Genomic DNA, 22,818 nt, shown 5'->3' on the forward strand with positions numbered 1-22,818 from the left:
CTGAGCTGGTGGTCCTGGATGGTATAAGAAAACCAGGCTGAGCAAGCCATGGGGAGCAAGCCAGTGAGCAGCACTCCTCCATGGCTTCTGCCTTAGTTCCTGCATTCAAGTTCCTCCTCCTGACTTCGCTGATGATGGACTATAAGCTGTAAACGGAAATAAACTCCTTCCTTCTGAATAATCTTTTGACCACAGTGCCTTTTAGCACGGCAACAGAAAAGCTAAGAGACATGTACTTCTCATGATGCTGTTATAATAGCATTAAAAACCTGATGCTTCACCTAGCCATTCCTCCGTAATCCCTGCCAATCACAAATATTTTTACTGTCTCCTTAGTTTTTCATTTTCTGAAGTGCCATTTAGGTGGACTCATACAGTGTGTGAACTATTCAGACTGGCTTCTTTCACTTAGCAATTCTCATGAAGCTTCCTGCATGTCTTTTCAGGGCTTCATAACTCATTTCTTTTCAGTGTTTAAGGATGCTTCACTACCTATATGTCTTATAGCTGACATCCTCTTCATCCACTGAAGGGCATCTTCATCCCTTCCAAGTTTGGCATTTATAAATAAGTTGTTAAAATGTTGATGTGGAGGAGTGTGTGTGTGTGTGTGCGCGCGCGCATAAGTTTTTGCTTATCTGCGTAAATGAACTGGCTGATATAGTAAAAGTGTATTTAGTTTAACAAGGAACTGCGAAACTATCTTTCATCAACTTTATCATTTTCCATCCGTGTGTGTGTGTGTGTGTGTGTGTGTGTGTGTGTGTTATACGTACATGCTCATGTGGATGTGTGCATACAAATGAGCATTTGTGTGTATATAAAGGAAGAGGTTTGTATTGGTGTTTTTCTTGATCATTCTTCACTTTATTCCTTGAGACAGGGTCTCTCGCTGAGCCTGGAGCCCATTCGTTTGCTAGACAGGCCAATGATTTCCAGGGTTCCACATCTCTCTGCCCTCTGAGCGGGGGGTGGGGCGGGGGTGCAGGCACAGACAAGGGGGCCTGGCTTGTTATATAGACCCGGGGGTTCCAGACTCAGATCCTCATGCTTGCATGGCAAGCCACTTACTGACTGAACTATCTTCCCAGGCCTCCGTTTTTGCCTTCTTGGCAGCCTCAAATGAAAGTGACACCCTCACCATGATTCCACACAGTGGGTATTTTGATTTGAGCCATTCCTGTGTGTCTAGGCTACATTTCATTTTTTGTTTTGTTTTAATTTCTAAGTCTTTAGTGACATATGGTGTTGTGCATCTTTTTTCATATGCCTTCTTGCATTATAATTTGGATCTGGGATGTTCCTTTAAAACTCACATGTTGGAGGTTTGTTCCTCAATGCAGCAATGTTCAAAGGTGGGGCCACTGGACCATGAGGGCCCTAACTTATCATTGGGTTCTAGTGATGGACTTGGAGCTGAGTGGGCTCCTGGTAGTGACAGAGGCTGTGGAAGGGAGAGGCAGGCATTGGGTGTTCTCCTTTATCATTCTCCACCTTATTCCTCGGAGACAGGGTCTTCCTGTGAACCTGAAACTTGTTTGGACTTTTGGCTGGACTGGCAGCCAGTCAGCACTGGCAGTGCCGCCCTTGCCCTCCCCGCTGCGCTGGGGTTACAGGTGCTTACAGCCCATCCCTGGCTCTTCACACAGGCACTGGGCATCTAAACCCGGGTTCTCATGCCTGCAGAGCCAGCCACTGTTCACTGGACTGTCTCCTCAGCCATCTTCCTTTCTTTTTCTTACGTATCTCAGGCTGGCCTGAACTCCTTCCTCTGCCTCCCAAGTTTAAGGCTTATGGGTGGGAGCCACCAGGTGGGCTGCCTCTCACTTTTTTGATGGCACCATTGAAACAAATATTTTAAAGTTCAAAGAAGTCCGCTGTGCTCCTGGGGACATGTGGCTTTGATGTTCAAAATGCACATTATTGTGTGCTTTCAGCAGCATTGTATTTTTTGTTAGTTCAGCTGCTTTAAGCTGGTCAACTGGCAGAATCCATGTGAAACTTTTGTCCTTTCCCACATTGACACCAGGACCTGGTGGCCAGGATGCAAATCTCAGAGGCTCTAGAGGCCAGAGACTCCAGAGGCCAGAGGCCTCTTTTCACTTGCTCATTCTCATCTCCAGCCAGAGGGCTGAGCAACAGATCCCTGCAGCATCCACCACTTCTGCATCAGAGAGTGGCAGAAGAATCCCCATTGGCTGGGGCCTCCTCCTCCTCCTCCTCCTCCTCACTTCATCATCTCCATCTCTCTAGCAATACATCCAGGGGATATTTAAAAGTTTTTTTCCTTATGGGCAACAGCTGCTGTTTTTGCAGGCTGTCATCTATTTGGTTGTTACTTTTTCGACTTTATTTTTAAACAGTATAACATGGAGCACCACAACACTGCTCACGGGACAGATGGAGAGCAGAGCCAAACAGACTACAGAGCCACCCTATCGGAAGACACAAGGGTGGGAGAGGAAAGCCAGATTGCTAGAGGCAAACAAACATCAGTACATCACAAACTGAACGGGGGAAGGAAGAACAAACAAGGAGGTGTCACAGGAAGTGGTCCTTCTATGACTTAAGGTCTTAAAATGGGTGAGTGGTCTGAGGTTGACAGGGCTTCCAGGCCAAGGAGCCAGGTCTTGGTCAATGAGAAGTGCTGACCAAGCTGTCGTGGGGCCGTCAGCACATTTCACATGTAGTGGGCAGAGATGTTCAGGAGCTTGCAAGTTAAATGAGCTCGAAAGCCACAGCTCTCTTACCGGGTAAGGGCCTGCCCAGGCCAGGGGTGAGCAGAGATATTTCTCTGCCCCTATCTCTTGGGGGAATAAGGAGAAGTTGAGGTAATTTCATTTGTACATCTCAGTTTTTTTTAAAAAAAAGAAGAAAAAAATCACCTCACTAGTTCCTTCTACAGTAGTTCCAACGTGATGCAAACCAGGCAGACTACTACAGTCCCCAGTGTCTGTCTGTGGTCAGGTTCCTATGGAGGCAGCTTAGCATGGTGGCCCTTGGGAACCACTGTCACTTCCTAGTCACCTCAAAGTGGACTAGGTACTGTTGAAGGTGCCATAGTATTTTGGGAGCTTCCCCTTGAAGTAGCCTCACGACTACAATTCTGTTCCGTTCCCCTGAGACTCGGACCACAATACAGGCCATGGAAGCCAGCCGTCCACCCTCATTAAAACCTGCTTGTGCGGTCTTTATCCATCCTGTCTCTAACTGTGGTCCTGCCCCTCCTCATGATACCCTCTGACATACATACCTTTGTGATAAAGTGCCCAAATCTTAAAGGCACAGCACACTGAATTTGTACATAGATAAACCCTCTCAGAATCAAACCATAGCCACGTTCTCATTCGTTCTTGCTAATCTAGGCAACTCCCTCTTGCCTCTTGCAAGCCAGTCCCTTCTCCATAGTGACTATCCTGGCTTCAGTACAAGGCAAAGGCTGCTGAACATGGCATAAGTGGGGTCTCATCACATTCACCCATCTTGTATTTCCCTGATAATGCACCCTGAGACCTGTCTACACTGTAGACAATGCCAGGGCTCACGCTCTTTATTACTCAATATCCATCATGTGTGATCATGACACTTTTTTTTTGCCAGTTCTATTATTGATGGACATTTGGGTCACATCTCATTTGAGACCACTTTGCTAAAGGCTTCCATGAAGACATTTACTGAGTTTTTTCCTTGTGTGTCTATATAAGTATCATTCTGTTGCTACACACCCAGGTGTGGGTTTGTTGGGTTTTGTATGGTACAAGTCTGTGTGGCTTCCATAAGTGATGCCACATACTCCTTGAAGTAGGTGTGTGTGTGAGTGTGTGTGTGTGTGTGTGTGTGTGTGTGTGTGTGTGAGTGTGTGTGTGTGTGGATTGACACTCTTCCTAGGAGTTGGAGAGTCCCAGGTGCTGCACATCCTCACCAGCCTTGATGTCTTAGTTTGCTCTTCTGGCCAGAGTGTGATATGTCACTGTGGTTCTGCTATTTTTCATCTGCACAGTCATGTGTTTGTGGGACATTCTGCTATTCTCTTGTGAAAAGCCTGTTCAGACATTCCCTGTTTTTAAATTAATGGCTGTTTGTTGCCTTTCTTGGTACATCTGGATGAGTTCTTTGCCATCGACCTTTTCTCACTGTGTAGCTTTCCTTTGTTTGTTAATGTTGTCTTTTAATGAACAGACATTCTTAATTTAAATGAAGCCCAATTTACCAGTCTTTTCTCTGATAGCTAATGCTTTTTCTGTCCTGCTAAGGGACTTTTTTCCCCATTCAAGGTCTTGTATATATTCTCCAAGGTTTCTTTTATAGCTTTATTATCTTTTCTGTTTAGGCTTATGGTCCCTCTAAAATTAATTTTCTTTAGCATGCAATAGAGCTCAATGTTTATCTTTAAATGTAGATATCTAACTTGCTCAGTACTGTTCACTCATTGCAAGCCCATCCTTTCTCACTGGGTGCAGTGGAACTTTCATTCTAAGTCACCATAAATATATCTATGTCTGTGTCATTTTCCACTGACCCCTTATCTTAATCCTGATCCCGTATCACTTTGCCCGTTCTATAGTTTTATGGCAAAAGTATTGTTTTCTGGTCATGCCATTTCTTCAGATTTATTCTTTATCGTCACTTTAGCTAGTCTCGATCCTCTGAATTTTCATATGGTTTTAGAATCACTTGGCAGACTCTCCACATATGTGCACACAAACATGTATGTGCACTGTGATATAATACTGGGATTTTGATAAGTATTACACTGAAGCTATCAAAAATGGAAGAAACAGACATATTAACACCAACACTTTTTTCAGTCCTTGAAGTACTTCTATCATTTATTTAAGTCTTTGGTTTATCACAGTGTTGCTTTGTATTTCTCAGTGAAGGGTGTGCCTGTATTTCATTAGATTTACTCTTTAGGCATTTACTAAGGGAATGTGATAACAAGTGGGATAGATAGATAGATAGATAGATAAAGATAATGGTTTTATCTTCCACATGTTTGTCACTATTTGTATTAGTTATTGTCTTTGTTGCTATGACAAGGACAGTGTAATGAAGGAGAAATTTGCTTTGGCTGAGTGCCATAGCATACAGCCCATCACAGAGGGAAGGCATGTAGCTGGAATGGGTCAGGCCATGGTGATCAGAGCTTATAGTGGCTGCTTCTGGCCTTCCTAAGTCTTGCTTCTCAGAGGGATTAACTGTCCTCCATGATCTGCTAAAGGGTTGTAGGCAGGTGTGGCAAGGATGGGGCCTGGCACCATAAAAGACCAAGCAGGCATAGGCTTCAGCAGACAGTCTTCAGGATACCATGGATGTAAGGTAGGAGTTGTCCTAGCCCGGAGCTTCCTCCTCATTCTTGAGATGTCAGTGCCAGCCCCATGGAATTCCAGGCCACTGAATACCCCTGGTCTTCTGGGTGAGAGGCTGCAGGTGAGAATGCAATGGGGAATCAGGTTCTGTGTTGAGTTCTTAGCCTTGTTGATAAGAGAATTTAGAAATAGACACAAACAGAAACTTGAGAACGATTTTATTAGAGTTTGGGAGAGAAGCAACAGGGTGGGCAGGCTATAAATCCCAGCATCTACCAGGAAGAGGGAGAAAAAGAGAAAATCATGCCTTTAAAAAAAAAAAAAAAAGGTCTTGATGTCAGAAAAACTGAGAAAGCCCAGAGTCTAAGCGAAAGTGTGTTTAGGCTTTTGGTCCATATCAAGAAAAGAGGTAAAGAAAAGGAAACAGAATCTATGCCTAGGGCTGGGCCCGAGACCTGAGTTCAGAGGGCTCCAATTCCATGACAAAGAATGGCACCAGGGACATGTGCTTAGAAACAGCAATAGAAGCAGTTTACTTAAAAAGGAAAAGTGAGGCCAGGTGTGGTGTGGTGCATGCCTGTAACCCCAGAACTCTGAGAGACGGAGGCTGGCAGACCTCCATGAGTTCAAGACCAGCCTGGTCTACAAAGTGAGTTCCAGGACAGCCAGGGCTACACAGAGAGACCCTGCCTTGAAACAAAACAAAACAAAAAACAAAAATAAGACACCCCCAAGGTAGAAGTGGGCTATGGAGATGAAGGGAAAGCCCCAAGCTGTAGGAAGTATGATCCTGTTAGACGTAGAGGCCGTTTACATTTGCCCAGCTTTTCTCAAGTGTGTCCAGCCTGGATCTCCCTGGCACCCACTCCTCACTGCTCTCAGGCCAGGTGACGAGGCGCTCCAGTCCTCCTCTGCCAGCTGGCTTCGGTCGTCCATTCATCTCAATGATTCAGTCTCTAACCTCTGTTCTGCTGCCACAGAGGATATCCAGCCAGTCATTGTCCACTCTGATTGGGCAGTGCCAATGTCAATAGCCCTGCCCTTCCATCCCTTTCCAAGGCCTGTGCTTGGTAGGAGCAGGGTGGAAAGGAAGCAGTCAGTCGCAAAGGGTTCCCGGAGGGACATACCTCCACTGCTGAGGACCTGATGGAGGATCTCACTGGCCCCAGTGCAGCCGATCTCACCTGACATCGACTCCTTCTCTGCTCAAGCCAGGCAGTGTGCTGGTCCCAACTACTTGGTGGGGAATTAGGGGCTGCCATAGGTTTCCCTCCTCCCCATTTCTGGGCACTCACGGAGAGGTTTCAGTGCCCTAGTGAGGTAAGGAAGTGCCTAGTGCAGCTCTCAGCTCTCCTCGGACCTGGTGTACATGCATCTGTGTGAACTCTGACCAGGGAGAATGTGCTGTTTCAGAAAGGCACACCTCTCACTTTGCTGTGGTGGTGTGTCTAAATGCATCGTATGAAATTATTTGCCTTTTCATGTGTCTGGAATATTTTATAACAACGTTTCTTAAGGAAGAGGCACATAGGGCTGCCTACGGACAGAGGGAGAGAAGCCTGAGACAAGGCAGGCCAGCTGGGGTGTAGGCAGGAGGAGAACAGGCTTTTAGTGAAGAGACAGGAGGAGGCATGCAGAAATCTGAACTGTGAGTCATGGGGACTCTGAGGACTTGCCGGAGCATGGCCAGGTCAGGCCACAGCCAGGCTGTCACTGTGCTCATAGGCAAGCATGGCCAGGTCAGGCCACAGCCAGGCTGTCACTGTGCTCATAGGCAAGCATGGCCAGGTCAGGCCAGAGCCAGGATGTCACTGTGGGCATGGACAATAGAAAAACTGTTTTCAGCTTTACTAGGCTGCAAGAGAATCCTCCTGTGTGGCTCGGCAGCCCCTGAGTCAATGCCCAGCTACACCTTTGTTTCTAGATACTTGGAGGCTTGTTTCAGGGGACGGTGGGAACTTATTTTTTTCATGAGTATTGTTGTTTTCACACTTAAAACCTAATTCAAGCATGGATGGTCATCTTGTGCTCAGTTTCTGGCTTTCGAAGGACGAGTGTATTATCTGTGCCCTTGGGAAGAGGAAGCACTTTTGGGGGAACTGTTCAGCTGAACTGACCTACTTGAATAGCAGTGTTTGCTTGGCTCAAGTGAAACTTGGGATTTTAGGGTGCTTGTCTTCAGCCTGGTATGGGAGGGGAGGAACATGCTGGGTGCTGAGCCCTCACCGTGTACTTCTGTGGCCTGATCTGCTCTGGCCTTGCAGAGGCAAGTCCAGATATGCCGGCCTACTGTGCGCTGCCCGTTTGACATTGTGGAGTCACACACACTGATACTATCCCCCTGGCATCTAGCTCTATATCTGCTGCCTTTCCAAAAAATGGGAGGGACTTAGAGCCCCCCGCCACTTTTCTGTGAGTTTTGCAATGTTACTCAGATGCTCCTGCTGCACCCCCCCCCCCCCCCCCCCCCCCCCCCCTGCCCACCAAGTATCTGGGACCATGGGTACAAATCACCACCGCACCTGACTTGTGCCTCCATTCTCTTTGCTCCTGTATTGAATGTAAACCCAGCTGAGACTAGGTGGCTGGTGGCTCTGCATCACGCCTCTGCAAGGGCAGGCATGCTGTGCCTAATACTTACCTGAGGTGGCTATGGATACAATAATTCATTTCATGACTCCTTTCTGCTGGAGGATTCATCAGGTCCATTTTTTTAAATGAGGAAATAGTAGTAACAAGCCAGTGATCAGCCAGCCTCAAAGACTGAAAGGCACACCCAGGTTTGTGGGGGGTGCATGTCCCATGTGTGTCTACCTTAGGCAAGTGGACCAGTGATGGTTAGGTTTGGCTCACTCATAGTGCTTGGGTATGGCTTACACATATACCATACATGTTCCTCTCCATGGTTAATTATAGCATTTCTGACATGCAATCAGGAAAGTGACCAAGCAAGGGATGTGCCCCCTCCCCACGAGGCCACCTGTTTCTTTACAAGGGATGTGGCCCCCCCTGAGCTTCCTGTGTCTTCACAAGGGATGTCATCTGTCCCCTTCTGCCCCGGGATGTCATATCTTCACAAGGGATGTGCTGCCCCCACCCCTTGCCCCCTCCTGTATCTTCATAGAGCTTCTTGCCAGCTGTGGCCGACCTGCTTGCTCCCTCTGAGGGTTTCTTGGGAGACATTGCAGGCCTGGGGCAGCCCTCATTGCTGTGGCTGAGTCCTTGATGAGAGTCCTTTGTTAATTTGGGTAGGAAAACAGATCAGGTAGAAGCGTGGCTGTGTGCTGGTGGTGAGAGTCTGTGGGGCAGCACCTTCAAGTTTTCTGTTCACTTCCAAAACTGGACCAGGCAGAGAGAGGGAGAAGCAGGTCCCTGCAGACAGTACAGTCTTCAGTGTGGTGCCCCTCCTGCCCCCAGTAACCCTTCCTAAGGCTACAAGAGGAAGATTTTTTCTTGGAAACAAGAGTAGCCAAGAACTAGAGTAGGGATGTGGCAATCAGACATGCTCAGCTCCTCATCCCGGAGCCCACGAAAATGGCAGATCTCATGACAAAGGGGTCTTCCAGTTGCATATGGAGAGTGAGCTGACTGCAGACCAGCAGCCCTAGATGAGGACAGGGCTCTGTGAGGTGGACACTGAGAATAGTAGCTTTGGCCTTCAGGAGCAAAAGGAGAAAGCAGAAGAGAGTGTATGCTGCAGCAAGTGTGGCTACTGTAGTCATTTTCTTTGTGGCAGTTGAGGGAGCAGCACCAGAAACTAGTGCTCAGAGGTCTGCTGGAAATACACCAGCCGCCCCACGCACTCCCCTGCCCCCCCCTCGCCACCACCAAGGTGCCTGAGGTAAAGCAGCACTCACTCAGGACTGAGAGAAAGATGGCAAGTCTAGATTGGAAGCCTTCTGAAAAAATCCCAAAGGAGCTGACTGATCCCACAGGGATTTTAACAGCCCCCAGGGTGGCTTCCGTGAAAATAGGTGCTTATAGAACGATTTTTAATGCTAGAGAAAATGTAAAAGTTTTGCAAGGGAGGAACATTTTCATGTGAATCACCCAGGAGCAGTACCTGTGGGGCTGCACTGCAGTAAAAGTCAGTGGTTGGTTTGGTGACAAATGTTAGATACAGGAAGCAGAACTAGTTGATGGAGGTGGGATAGAATGAAGAGAAAGCACACTTTCACTGTGGGACACGAACGGTAGTGTCTAAGGGTGGGCAAAAAGGAACCTACCATGTTGTGACCTGTACTGTGTCCCCACTGTTTAACCCCTGCAATGACAAATCTCTGCTGTCCAAGCAATTGGCCTACGGTATTTTGTTATAGCATCCTTAGCGGACTAATGCAACGTGCTATGCAGGAATGGGCAGGCATAGAGCACAGGAAGTAGTTAAAAGAGTTGAGAGAGGTTCACCTCCAGAAATTGTGGTTCAGTGTGGGAAGAGCTACAGTAAGGCTACATATGCTCATTATCAAGATTTTTTTGCCTTTTATTTTTCAAAGCATTCATATGTAGTTAAAATGGGTATGGGGTTCATTTTATTGACTTAGGTGGTAAGAAATGCAGTGATGAAGTCTTCAGCTTATTTTCTCTGCAGCTCTCTCCATGCCTCCACCTAGGTTCCTTCAGATAACAAAAAGGCTGTCATAGCTCCAGACTTTGCGAGAGTGGCTTCTTCTCCAGAAGCCTCCAGAGATTATGGCTTTGGATCTCATGATGAAATTGAGATGAACTGATTGGCTCAAGCTAACCATGAGTACAATAACCATATTGTAATTATGCCCTCACCCTGAGGCACATTGGCTGTGAGGGCATGTAGGAAATTAACCTGGAAGACAATCATGATTCTCTTACCGAGAGGAAAGGAAGAGGAATGGTAGGTAGTGCCGAACAGCAAGTTCACCGTGGACGCGTTCTCCTAGTGAGCATTTTCCCTGCCCTGGGAGCTGCAGGCACTTGGCTACAGTGACGGGTGGGTTGGCTGGCTAGATGGCAGTTGGGCTTATTGTGTGACCATGAGGTAAGGAAGGGTGCACAAATGAAGATGATGAAGGAGCTTAGGAGGCAGAGTATCATACAGCATACGGGATTTGGGGATTTTGAGGAATGAAAACCCCACGGGAGCCCACAACAGCATCTTGGGAGATGTGTATGCTGGGCATGACCTGGGCATATAGATGGTAGGATGTTGCTTTTAATTATTAATATTATCAGTATTATCAGTGTGCCCAGCTAGCAATCAATTAAGGCACTGTCACTTGTTATATTTTAAAATAGCCTTAGTTAACCTGGGGCAGGGCAGACATTAATCCTCTAAATTAGTTCCCCTAGTGGGGCAGGTATCCTATACCTGCCCCAATCCCATGCCATCTGCTCCTAATATTTTCTATCAAGCTACCTTCCATCCATAATCCCAAATACTTGCTAATGTTCTTCATCTGGGCTGAATCCTCCATTCATGCTGCCATGTGTTTCTCTTCCATCTAACCCATGGCAGCTTCTTTCTCCTTTCAGGACCCTCTCCTCTGGTCTTTCTCTTCTTCTTCCCAGGATTCCTCTTTCCCTAAGCCGGGGAACCTTAGCCACACCTTTCTCATCTGTCCTGCCCAGGTGGGATGGATCCTTATTAATTAGCATCAAAATACATCAGATCATCCCCCTACAGTAGGATGACAGACTTGTAGATGGACCCCTGACCCTCCAACTCCTTACTGAATGTGCCTGGAATGGCATGGATTTTATGTCACTTGGAGATCCCTCCAGAAGAGACACCTACTGGTTTGAGAGAGGGCTGATTGGGTTGTCGTTTGTCAATGAAACTGTACAGTTCATTGGAAAGACACATACACATGGCTTCCTGGGAGTGGGTCTACTGTGTAGCAGGGCTGGGCAAAGTTCGTGCAGAGAGGGGTAAGCTGTCAGCAAGCACATGTGGATCTGAGAGGAGGGCTACCCAGGTACAGGGAGGATCAGCAATGGGTCCTTAGGCCCTGGAGAATTTTCCTTCATCTTGGCTGCAACGAAGCACCTTGCCAGACCTACCAGCATCCCGCATTCCCTGTGACTGCTGCCTCCAGCTGGAGGAACACTCAGATCAGGCAGGCAGCTATCCAGAAAACATCCCACATCTGCTCCCAGCAGCTGAGCCCAGTGCTTCCCTGGAACAGCTGGCTTAGCGCCCAAACCTGTTTATGCCAGTGAAACTCACTATTGTAATTATGCAATTTAATTAAATAGTATACAAATCACTTAAATACTGCTGCAAAAGAAAAAGTTGCTTCTGTGAGAACTGGACTGAAGCTTTGAAGAGAACAGAAAAAAGCTGGTAGTTTAAATGTATATATATTGCTTAGTTAGGCAGCAGGTAAAATAATGAAAGCTTGGGATTTTAGGGAGACATTTTACTCACATATTTTAGTTTAGTTTCTGTTTTTCGTGTGCCTGGCCCTCATGTAGCCCAGGCTGACCTCAAACTTTCTATGTAGCAGAGGATGACTTTGAACTTGCGATCTTCGTTGTACCCCACCTGACCCCACCCAGTGCTGGGATTACAGACACAGGCTACCAAGCTCAGTTGACTGGATGCTAAGGCTCGAACCCAGGCCCTTGTGCACACCAGGAAAGCACTCTGCAAACTGTGCTACACTCCAGCATGTACTCAGATTACTTTGCAAGAACATTTAATTCTTCATTCCACTGGAAAATAAAATACTGAAGTTATAAACTATAGGAATACCATTTGGGTGTCACTTACATATCAAAGATGACAGACATGACACCATCCAGGAGGCACAGAGTTCCTAAGAGGCGTCACCAGCCCGGAGAGCTTGGCTATCGGTTACGTAGTGTCCTGGTTGGACTAGGTGACTAACCAGCTGTACCAGTCAGCTGCTGGCATTGGCTCTGGGATATCACCTTTTTACCCTGTTGGTTTCAGCAGGGGATAAATAAACTTCTGAGGCATGAATACGTAGCTCGCTAGGTCCTCTCATATTGGAAATAGACACAGGGAAGCAGAAGCAGGAGGTGGCTTCAGCCTTGCCCAGTTCCTCTGCTTCTCCTAGAGGTTTCTCTGGGAAAAGCCAGCTCAACATCACGCCTCCTGAGCCCATAGCAGTGTGGGATAGTGACTTCAGAGCTGCCTCTGCTTGGAACCGAGTCCTGTGTCTCTTTTGCACACTCATGCCCTCTGCTCCTCCAAGACCTGGTGACCCATACTCTTGACTGTGGCTCTTTCTGCCTCTTCAGCTCTCCTCAGCAGCTCTCGTAGCACTCACACTGTGGATCCTCCCCATCTTTCCACACTCTGCAGTCTCACTGCTGCCTCAGAAACTCAGGGTGGGGAAAGGAGGAGCAAGCATTCCAGGAGTCAGTGACAATGGCACTTCTTTTCTTCTTGATCTGCTGTGGAGATGGCCACATGTGTGAGAAGCCCAGGCTCATGAGACAGGGAATGCTCAAGTAACATTCTAGATGTGTGTGCAGGCAAGCTCCCTGCAGGAGGTAGCATTAGGAGAGCACCTTTGGACTATGTTGAGGCAGGCAGTTGCTTCAGCTGGGCGCAGTGATGGTACTGGTGACCTCACAAGAGTTTCCAATGACACATCATCTCCTGTGTGGAGGACAGCACTGCTGCTCCAGGAAGAGCCTCAAGAGCTTTCCCAAGCCCCAGAGTTGAGCAGTACTAGTGGGGGATACAAGCATGGTTGGCATAGCTAAGTCACTTTTTACCTGATGCCTTGGGTAGCCATCTACAGTGTCCCCTTGCACTGAGAAGTGGCCTGCTGTGTGCACTGCGTGTTGGGAAGGGTCCAATTCTGAGGAGAAAGGAGAGGTGGCCCTTCAAAGCTACCCTCTCTCAGCAACACTTCAGCTCCTCAGCTGAAGAGCCCTACCTCTCTGTACACCTGCCTGTGCCCCGGACTTGCCTTCCCTAGGGTGGATCCTAAAGTGCAGGGTTCAGGGGACATAGCTTTCTCTTCCACCAGAAAGGGTGCTTTTGTCCTGAGAGAGAGAGAGAGAGAGAGAGAGAGAGAGAGAGAGAGAGAGAGAGAGAGAGAGAGAGAGAGAGAGAGAGAGAGAGGCTAGCTGTCACACTGGACACCGGACAGAAATAGAACTTTCTGGAAGGCTGAGATAGAGGAATGAGTAACAGGACTCAGGCCCTGGGTCAACAAGACAAAAGGTAAAAAAGAGCAGAGAGTTCACCAAAGCCAGAGCAGCTTGCACACACAATGCCTCCTGCACTGTCTGAGCTCAGAGTATCCCACCTCCCTTATCCCAGCCTGACACCTGCCTCAGCAGTCCCACAGGTCACAGAACCTGGCAGGGCTGGGGCCATCCCCACAGTCATGGCCATAAACAGCATTCCCTAGCACAGAGGACCTGCCAGGCTGTTTAGTCATCAGTACTCCTCACACCTCAACCGGAAGAAGAGACGTGGAGATGGGCTGCTTCAGGAGACATGCCATTTGGCTGCGCTTTACTTTATATCATAAAAACCCTTTTCCTTCTTCAAACTTAAACTGCCATTCAGCAACTTAATAGTGGCTATCCCGTGCTAGGGATGCATGAGGGTGTGTGTGGGGGTGGGCGGGGGGGATGGGAGGGGGTGGGAGGGGGAGTGTCTGAATGGCCTCACCCCCTTCTCTCAGCAGCCCCAGGCCGTATCTGCTGGGACTCAGATTTACCCAGCCCAAGGACTCAGCTCTCTGAGGCAGGAAAACATGCTATGTGAGTGACTGAGCAAAAATCAGGGTGGGCACCCTGACCACAGATTGAGCCTTTGTTCCTTAGGCAGGCTGCTTACCCTTGGCCTCCACTCCCACGCCCAGGCTCCAAGGACTGTCTAGATGTGAGCTTAGCTGCCCTTTTCTCAGAGCTATTTTAATATTCTAGGCCAAGGCCACTCAGACTCAGACTTGAGGAGCCATCATCCCGCAAAGCAGGGAAAGAGGAGGATTCAGTTGCCTAAGAAGGCCGTGCCTAGGCCTTCTCCTCTCTTCCTTTCCTCTGAAGGAACCAAACTAACCTCGTGCCAGATGGACTTCCTGGAACAGCTTAGCTTATCCAGTGTCCCCATTTACAGAAAACTTGAGAGGAAGCCTGAAGGGGAAACCATAGACCTCTTTCTCCTCGCCTCTCCCCGAGCTTCCCAGAGTGTCAACACTGCACTGGCTTGCTAAGATCGGTGGACGGATGCCAGTGCTTTCAGACTGCCATCCGCCGGGCTAACGGGCTCATGGTAGAGTCCCTCTCAGTGTGTTATGCTCAATGGGTTTGGAGAAATGTGAACATACAGAAAAGGTCTCACTGTCTCTAGAACTCTCTGCGCCCTTTGTGTTCATTCTTCCCTCGCCCCAATCCCTTAGTAAGAACAGACCTTTGGGTCATTTCCATGTTGCCCCCTTTCCCAGAATGCAGCACAGTTGCCTTCTTGTCAAGTTAGGTCCTGCCACTCAGCACAGGTGCCTCGGCTTCCACCTTGTCTTCTCGCAGCCGATAGTTTGTTTCTCATCAGCGAATAGACTCTGCTGTCTGGACCAACTATGTATGTATCCGTCTACATGCTGAAGGCTGTGCTGGCATCTTCTGTAGAAAGAAGCTGCTGAAGCACTGGCGCGCAGGTCTTCATGCAGACGGATGCACATTTCCAACTCACGTGGGTGCCTGAGAATGTGACCGCCAGGCTTGCCTTTGTGGGAACTCTAGGGGTAGTTAAGGGAGACCCTGCCACAGGGTCAGTCCTCCAAGAGGACTTCCTGTGGCCCCTGACACTCTACACTTGTTTCTAAAGGGTGTGTGCTTGTGTTATGCACTTTCTAACCTCACAGAGCACTTGTCCCTGCTGCCTGGCTGCTGCTGATCATCACAGAAGGAGGAAATCAGCAGGACATGACTCGAACTGGAACTCATCGCCCACTTCTGCGGCTGTGAGATTGTGAACAGAACTCTGTTCTGTTGTTCAGTGTGGTTGGGAGTACTTGTCCACTTTGTTCTGGGGGTGCTTTTAGGAGCAGAGTGGGAGATTTGCAGAGCTCCTCTGAGCATAGATTTTTCTCCTCTAAAAAAATCCAGTAGTGACTCTGAAAACCAATACCAATTTTGTGCCGCATGCTGATTGTCCGTGTTCTGACATTTCCTTAAGGACACAGGAGGTGCCAAATTTGCACCAACTATCCCCCAAACTTCCACACAGGTTTCTCAGGATAGGCTAAAGGGTGGGGGGCCCAGACTGTGTGTGCTGGGGGCTGCGAACCATGCCCAGTCCTGGACAGACACATCTTGTTTCTTCCTAGTCTTACAGTCTTTGTCCCCATCCATGCTGTCCAGAGGTTTATCCCTCTGGGTGACATTATGTAGGCTAGACTTCATACCCTAGGACCATGCAGGAATAATTAGAAAAGGCCAATGACACAGAGAGCATGCCACAAAGCTGTGCCAGCCCTCATTATCTAGAATGTTCTGAGCAAGTGGCTCAGAACTTAGCTCCCTGCCTGTTTAGAAGCCTCCAGAAGGACTGCTAGTAGAACCTGCTTTCTCATGGCTGCATCCCTAGCAAGAAGCAGATCTTGTACTCAAAGAATGGGCCAAAGCTCTCCCACTTGCCTGGCGACACTAAACCACAAAGCATTGTTCACACGTTAGTTAAGGGAGATTGTTAACATTAGTGTTAATGTCACTACTCATCTAGTTTTAAATGACAATTCATCCCATTGCCACTGAAAGCCACAGTGTTTCAGAAGTAGCAACCTGTGTGTTTGTGACAGACACAGGCTTCCTACCTTCCCTTGTCTGTCTCCCAAGGCAGAGGGAAACGATACGATGACCAGGAAACAGAGCCACGCAAGAACACCGCTGTCATCTGCGCAGACTGTCTCTCCCTGGGATGGCAGTCTGGAGCCAGTGCTCTCTGGTCTCAGAACAGCACTCCCACTTAATCTGGCCTGTCTGGGAGAGCCAGGGGCATCTGTCCTGCTGCATCCAGACTTGACAGACAGGGCTGCTGGTCACAGAGCCAAGGGCTGGAGAGATGGAGCCTAGACGGTGCCCTCTGGCCTGTTTCCAGCCATTCCTGGAGATTCAGGAAAACAAGTCATTAGTCTAGAGGACTTTAATGATCAGATGAGAGCCAGGAAAGCCAGGTCATAAGTTTGAAAGCACCAGGGTCAGTGTCTGGGAAGACAGTGGAGTGACTGCAAACCTTGTCTTGTCCAAGGAGGGTCACGGCTGGCACCATGTCCTCTGATAATGGTACCTAGCACCAGGGCAATGGTAGGATGGGGTGTAACACTGGAACATTACCCATTCTCCGCATTCTCATTTCCAGCCATAATTTTATTATCTGTTTGACTTGGAAGAGCCTTCCAGATCATGCCCTATTTATTAGCAGGGAGACAGAGGAAGCTTGTCCAAAGCAGCTGTTGGGCTCCTCCCAGGTCTCCAGCTTAGGCTCTCCACTCCCTTCCCCCATCGTCATCATCATCATCATCTCCTTTTTTTCTTGTAACACTGGTTTAAGACATAAAGCATATTCCAAGGGGAAAAAAATCTAGGACACTGAAAAAAATTGTCTATGCTGTTTATTCATTCTTTCTCTGAAAAGCCATTAGCTATAATGACCCTTCCAAATTAACCAGACCTGGAAATACCCAACTGCCGGCACCCACAGCAGCTGCTAGTGAGTGCTACCTGAAGTCCTGAGTCTGGTGTTCTGCAGCACTGCCTATAGGCCTGCTTCCTGCCAAGCCTTCCCTGAAAAGGAGGCAGAGGAGCCCAGCAGCTATTAGGATGGAGTGTGTGGTCCTGAGGCAGGCACAGGTCCACGGATTCGCAGGGAGGAACACCACTCAGACTACAATGCAAAGCAAGGCTAATCCGGTGAACACAGGCTACAGCATTCGCAAAGAGCATCAGGGGAAGGGGTCTGGAATCCAGGAGGCTCCTGAGGGATGTGGGCTTTGATGTGAGGCCAGAAGAGTGGGCTAAGGCACAGGGAGGAGACGAAGGGGAAACACAGTACAGTGTAGCCTATGTGACGGGAGGGAGCAGGCAAGAGACAGAGAGGGGGCGGTGCTGTCCCTAGAGGAAAGCAGATGCTGTAAGCAGATGTGTAGAAGAACCTTGCCTCTCAGCATGCAGGCCCTGTGTGCAACTACATGGCACAGGCCCCTGCTTGTCAGCTGCCCTGAGCAGTGTAGCTTTAGTCCTGGTGACAACTACCCTGTTCAAGTTTGAGAGTGACATGGGACAATCTGATTACTCAAGTCTTGAAGAGCCAGCCTAGTGAGCCTTGCACCAGTATAACAAATGGATTTTTTTAAAAATTTGAAGCAATATATATATATATATATAATTTATCTTTTTAACAACTTTTCAGTGTGTGGTTTCACGGCATTAACTTTGTCATACTGCTGTGTAGCCATCCCCACCACTCATTTCAGAGCTCTCTCTTCTTCCTCATCTGTGCTTATAAGACACCCCCACCACACCCCCCAGCTTTTGCCCTGCACTTTTGTTTCTATAGATTTAGCTCCTCTGGACTTCTCTAGTAAGGGGAATTATTTGGAAGTGGTCTTTATGTGACTGGCTTCTTTTACTTAACATGGCCCTGAGGCTCATGCACATTATAGACATCAGAATTTCTTTCTTTTCAAAGGGTGGATGATAGCCCCTTGTATGACTGTACCTACCGCATTATTCACTCAATGACTATTAGAGACTTTGCCTATTGGGTTTGCCTATTGGGAATGAGTCTGTTACCGGTCTTCAGGCTTTGAAATGGTCAACCCAGTCTGTGGCTGTGACCCCAAAAGGGCCTTCACTTTTCATCCTGAAATAACATTGGTTGTGTGGCATTGTGTGCCTCTTTTTCTGGTTTACTGGGGTCTTCTCTTCCCTTCTAAAATGTATTTAAGCATGGCATGGTGTGGTCTCAGCACTTTGGAGGCAGGGGCAGAGGCAGAGCATGCACCCATGAGTTTGAGGCCAGCCTAGTCTGTATAGTGAGTTCCAAGGCAATCAGGACCAGAGCAAGACTTTGTTAAGAAGGAAAGAGGGAGGGAGGGAGGGTGGGAGGGGGCAGGATGGCAGGGAAGGAGGGAGGGAAAGAACGAAGAAAAGGAAAGAGGGAAAGAAGGCAAAGGAAGGAAAAAGAGGAGAAAAGGAAAGAAGAAGAAGAAAGAAAGAATACAGAAAAGGGGGAAAGGAAAGAAAGAGAAAGAAAGAAGAAAGAGAAAGAAAGAAAAGAAAGAAACAGAAGTTCACTTTCAGGCTTCCTTTCCTGTGAACTCTTCCCTCCCTTGTTTCCCCAAAATTGAGGCACAAGTCAGCAGAAGCAGAGGGCACCCTGTCTTGAGGCATCCCTACCTCCTTGCATTAATTGCCCAGACTTACATTACAACGCATTACAGCGGTGACATGCTCAGGCAGAAGCAGGAGAATTCACAGTTCAGGTCGGCATTGTCATTAACTCAAGTCTTTGGTGTCAGCTCCCTCCCACAGCGGAGCGTCCCTGCGTGGCCTCGCAGTCAACCTCCCCGATGCATTTTCTGGCCTTTGTTGGTTTGTGTCAGCTCTTGAACATTATTTAAATGTAGTTTGGGGTCCATGAATGCAATTACCATTGTGTTATTATTCAGAGGCAGATTGTTAAGATGCAGGCAGCTGTACAAGGAGATGCCCTGTGCTGTGAGGTCCAATTTAGGAGGGCCTTCTGAGCCCGCGCGCACCGTTGCTAGGCAACCCCATGCTACAGAAGTGGAGGCCTCGCTGGCTCCGGAGTGGGAAGAAGCCCTGTGCCTTCAGGGAATTGGAGGCAGTGGTCAATCGGAGACTGGCAGGGCGCCGGGAGCGGGAGGAGGCGGCGTGGGCAGAGCCCACAGGCCTGCAGGGGTGGGGGCGCCCACCCGACAGAACATGGTGTTCCCAGGGAGGGGAGGGGAGTGCTGCAGGAAGGAACGTGCTGCGTGCTTGCTGAGAAGGTGTGGAGCCGGAGGCCAGCCAGGAAAGCTTGAAGGATACCCAGAGCAGATGCTAACGTGCTTCTCTCTGCCTGTCCCTCTCTTTGCAGGAAATGAGCAGGTTTGCAGAAAAGCTGGTGGCCTGAAGTTGAAGCCTAAGGAGTTGGTGCTTGTAAGTAGGAATTTTGCTTGTTGAGTTTTGTGGTTTAACAATGCTTCTGGGAAATGGGCAGTTTTCCCTGCTAAGGGCAGGAACTGTGTGACCTGTGTGGAAGTGGCTTTGGATTCTTCTTCTGGAAGGTCCCTCTCATTGGGCAGGGCTGGTCCCAAGCACATAGGCCTTAAGTCGAAGGAGGATGTCCTGAGCCCTGCTCTGCCCTCTATGCAGAGGCCACCCCTGGGAGGCTTCCCAGACAGATCTCCTTGGCTATGGATCTCTGAGTAGGCAGTGCAAGACTACCCAGAACACCGAAAGGTTATGTCTGCACTGTCCTAAGTTTGCTGTTAGTTGTCCCTGTCAAAAAAATTTCTCTCACACATCACAGGACAGTGTTCTCAAGCCGGAGCAGTGAGTCAAACTTGAGTATGGGAAAAGGTGCATGAGACATAGAACCTTCTAGAAGGGTACCTGGACCTGCTCTGGCTCCCATGGCATAGGAAGAGACACCAGTGATGAAAGTGGTCAGGGAGGTTCCCCTCTGGGGAAGGACAGACTTGATATGGGTCTCATGGGAGGTGGGGAGCAGAGCAGAAGACTTACTAGCTGTGTGAAGGGCAGCACAGGTGTGGGTCTAGTGGGCGGAAGAGAGGTTGTCGAGGCTGGACAGGAAGCTGAGTGCCCAGAATGGTGATACAAAGAACCGTCACACGGAAAGTGTCTCTCATCTGTGTAAATAAAGGTACATTCTGCCCAGCTTGTCTGCCGTTCCAGCATGTGCAGATGACTGTGTGGGTTTTTTCGCCCAACTTGAGGTTGACCTTGAGATCAGCACACCAGATAGATACAGGAAACCCGTGTCTGGGATCTTCCCTGGGTCTCAGAACACGTCCTTCAAATGCACAGAGAGCCTTCTGCAGACATCACCAACCAAGGGCCACAATCACCCATGAAGCCAGCACTGGGAACACAGTAAGGTTGAAGTGGACTGTCACCAAGGTCCTTGCTTGTTCTCCTGGAGAGCCACTGGTGCCCAGGCTGAGGGACCACTGAAATCTCTGTGTTTAACAAATGCAGGTTAGCAAGAAGGGCTGGCTATTTTTTGGAATACGAATAGTAATAAGTAGTACTTGCTTAGCATTAGCTGTTTACATGCACTTGGCAGGCGTGCCTCTTGAGAGCTTCACACGGTTACCAGGTATTCCCACTGGAGAACTGGAGAAACTTAGACTTAGACACATCTGCTCAGGTGACCTGGTATGTGGCACATCTAAGACGTTCACTTCAGCCCTCTGTTGCAGGAGACTGGATCTCACTCTGATGAAGAAGCAGCCCATGCTAGGGCTGCCTGCACCCCTGTTGGAGACATAGAGTAATAATGATCCCATGGTCCCCAGGTCTCTGGGTTCTCTTCACTCTGGGACCAGTGTGGTGTATCTCTGGCTCTCATAGGCAATGCATCAGACAAATGGTCGCTGGCAAAGAAGGATGCTGGTTATGCTCCTGTATCCAAAGCAGAAGGCCATGTGCACATCTGACACTAGGGGGTACTCTGTCAACACGAGGGGGTTCCATGTGCAACTACGGGTGAAAGATGTGCTGGAGTGTCCTGGGAGCAGAGCCTGAGATGGTACAGGATGAGTGTGACATGTTCATAGAGAACACTTGCCCGGGAGACAGGGCAGCACAAGTGGCAGCCAGACTCCCAGCAAGTATATATGCTAGGGCGAGTCCCCTCAGTTCCATATGCAACACTGCACTGATGTATGGGTTGGAGACAAGGCTTGGGACTTCATTTGCCGCATTACTCTTCCTCAGCCTTACATCAAACTTCCAGAGGGATGCCGCTTCCACGGCACCACCTGAGTCAAGAGCCAGGCGTCCAGAGACTGTTCCAGGCAAAAGCCACATGCTATACACTCAGACCTGGGAAGGTGTGTCCTGGTAGGTCAAGAGGACCTGGGCCAGGCACTTCTTGCATTTACTTTCATGCCTAATTAGCGTCTCTGTTGTAAAGGCAGCCACCCACAGGTCACAGCCACTTGACCTGGCAGGCATCTAACTGCCTTTGTGTTTTCAAAGCATAGGCTGGGGAGAGTATGAGAGCTCAAATGGTGATAGTGACAAAGCAGCCTCTAACAGTGATGTCTACCTGGTCTGAAAATGTGAACTTTTATTAACTGCATTCCTGTTCTTGATTGGTGATAGTCTTGTAGTTCTTAACTGAAAAGTACCAGAAGGTCTCCAGTTAAAAAAACACCCCCCAATCCTTAGCCCCAAGCCCCAAGTTTCCTAGAGACTCCCAATGTTCCCCACCATTGTGTGTTGCTTTTCATTTAGATGCCCGAGTCTAGTTACTCTGGCGCCATATTGAGAGATAGCACCTTCTTGTGACTTGGAGTCAGCAGTTGGGGCTGTCCCCAGGGGCTGGGCTGATATGAGCCTTCTCTTTGGCTGTTTCCTCAAACAGCCCTCTGTGGGATGGCTCAAATGCATGCCTGCTTTGTAGATGTTCCGAACTCCTTAGATTTCCTCTGTTCCTACAAGCGATCTGACAACCACTCTCTAATTGCAATAATTGTTTAAAGCAAATCACTTTTGCTTTGCTGTCCTGAAGCTCTCGGAATTCCCAAGCCTTTAAAATGCACTATTTCTATAAACTCATTGTTTAGTGCAGATCACTGAGGTACTGTCATATGTGTTATCTGATGTCATTGGCATCTTGTTTAATGGCTTCCTGGTGTTTCCAGAGTACGCAGAGATGAGCTGCATTGTCAGCACCTTGTGACTTCCTTGGATGAGGTGATTTGACTTCAGTTTGGAGGCACAGTTGCTCAGGGAGGGGGTGGGCTCCTTTCCTCCCCTGTGACAGGAAGCCCTGAAAGTGGTATTGAGCCCATCTGTCAGCAAAATGACCCCAGAGATCTCCACCATGTGACAGGCTGTAGAAGACCTGTGTGACCCTTGCACAGCGGGGCTAGTTTGTGTATCCTTATTCTGTGCCTCACTGCATCCCAGGCCATTTGCTTCACCCTGCATACTTATCTTCTCAATTAGGTGTTATGGGTTTGGGCTAATGCTTATGAATATCCAAACAGTACTTACTTTGTACTCTTATTGGCCCAGCCTGTATGTTTCTCCTTTGCGATCAAACTTCCTGCTCTCAGTTCACACATACACACACACACACACACACACACAGAGTATATTCTCTAAATTACAGGAAATCCTCTAACCTGAGCATGGCCTGCTCCATCCCCAAGAGGGATTTTGGTGGCACACCCCACCACCACCACCTCCTCGCCCCCTGCCAAGACTTGAGGAAAAAAAAAATCTCATTTCCGTCTGAGAAATTGAATCATTATCTAGATTGAAATAATATCTTTCCTAAACCTGC

General features: G+C 48.5%; 1 protein-coding gene across 1 annotated transcript in view; it reads left to right on the forward strand.

Moving 5' to 3' along the window:
- Zbtb7c (zinc finger and BTB domain containing 7C) overlaps nucleotides 1-22,818 on the forward strand; it is a 234,934-nt gene that overhangs the window by 91,151 nt on the left and 120,965 nt on the right. The window contains exon 2 of the mRNA XM_051163686.1: nucleotides 19,375-19,436. The gene's annotated coding sequence lies outside the window, so the exon portion shown is untranslated. The remainder of the gene's footprint in view (nucleotides 1-19,374; nucleotides 19,437-22,818) is intronic.

Source organism: Acomys russatus, chromosome 20 (assembly GCF_903995435.1).
Source record: "Acomys russatus chromosome 20, mAcoRus1.1, whole genome shotgun sequence".
In the NCBI taxonomy this organism is placed as follows: domain Eukaryota; kingdom Metazoa; phylum Chordata; class Mammalia; order Rodentia; family Muridae; genus Acomys; species Acomys russatus.